General features: G+C 37.9%; 1 long non-coding RNA gene across 1 annotated transcript; it reads right to left on the bottom strand.

Moving 5' to 3' along the window:
• Positions 1–674, bottom strand: LOC109580338 (uncharacterized). Its single transcript, XR_002184190.1, has 2 exons — positions 576–674; positions 1–513 (listed from the first exon to the last, which is right to left on the bottom strand). It is a non-coding gene; the product is annotated as an uncharacterized LOC109580338 (long non-coding RNA).
• Between the last annotated feature and the right edge of the window lie 521 nt (positions 675–1,195).

Below are 1,195 nucleotides of genomic sequence, written 5' to 3'. Positions count from 1 at the left end.
TAAAGGGACACATGCACGGAAGCACGTCATCTTGAAAAACTGGCCCGTTCTTCAAGATGACATCATTAATGATGACGTTTAGTGTTGATAACTATTCATAACGTGCGGCCGCGCCCCTATTAATTAAGGCAAAATGGCTACTCGAGTGGCTACTTGTAAATATTCCTGGTGTTTCTTCACTAAAAAGAGTATCTTGGGGTGGCAAAAGAGCTAATTCTGTTCGAGAGAAGTGTTCTACAGATGCCTACTCCCGGTTCTGCGACTGATTGCTGTCTCTACTCTCTACGCGTGTCTAAACACGTGTCATAACTATTAATTAATGATCTGTTGCACGCCCAATTTAATGTTTACTTCCTCTACAGTAACGTGTGCATTCTATTTCCGTGAACGTGTCCCTTTAAGTTTAAAAGACTCTGACTGCTCTTTCTGGACAACAGGACCTCGTGTAAACTGTCGCGGTAAGCGATGTTTGAGCTTCCATATCTCAGGAATGAAGAATTTAAGACAAATTTCCTACATTTAAAATCAATAAAAACTTTCAATCTATCGTTTAATGTGTTCTATTGCATTATTACCTTCGTCATGAGAGAGTTGCAGGAAATCCTGACTACGGTTTAGTGACATGCGACTATCATTCGACTTATTGTGTAGAAAGAGATTACTAAAGAAGAATTGAAGGTGTTGCGTTGTAATAATAAGAAATCAATTTACAAAACTCAACTATAAATGTATGTGTTAACACACTTAATAATAAAAGATGAGTTGGAGTGGAAGAGACAGTGAATATTAATAATGATGAAATTGATAAGCACAATATGTATGTGAGCAAGATGTGTGTGTGATTATAGACTTATCGATTGGGATAGTCGAGAGAATTGAATGCGAGTCGGATGAGAGTCTGGTAGGAGATCGAAAGGAGGTCGAGCGTTGAGAATTTGAGGATGATGAGTGCTCGAGAATTTAGACTAGCAGACTAGGACTAAGACTAAGACTAACTGAATTACAATTGGGTTCTTCCTTAAATAGTAGTGCATGTGGTTATTAAATTAAAGTTAAGTTATTAGTTGTAAATTATTATTGAAGTAAATTAACACTACATTACTCCCCCTCCAGTGAATGAACCATGAACGAAAATTAAAAGAAGACATTAAGACGATCAGGCCATCGAACGCGACGACCAGAGCGAGTAGTCCAT

The sequence above is a fragment of the Amphimedon queenslandica genome, unplaced genomic scaffold (assembly GCF_000090795.2).
Source record: "Amphimedon queenslandica unplaced genomic scaffold, v1.1 AMPQUscaffold_13496, whole genome shotgun sequence".
Classification (NCBI taxonomy): Eukaryota; Metazoa; Porifera; class Demospongiae; order Haplosclerida; family Niphatidae; genus Amphimedon; species Amphimedon queenslandica.
The sequence above is the reverse complement of the archived record's forward strand: the minus strand, read 5'-3'. Positions and strand labels throughout refer to the sequence as shown.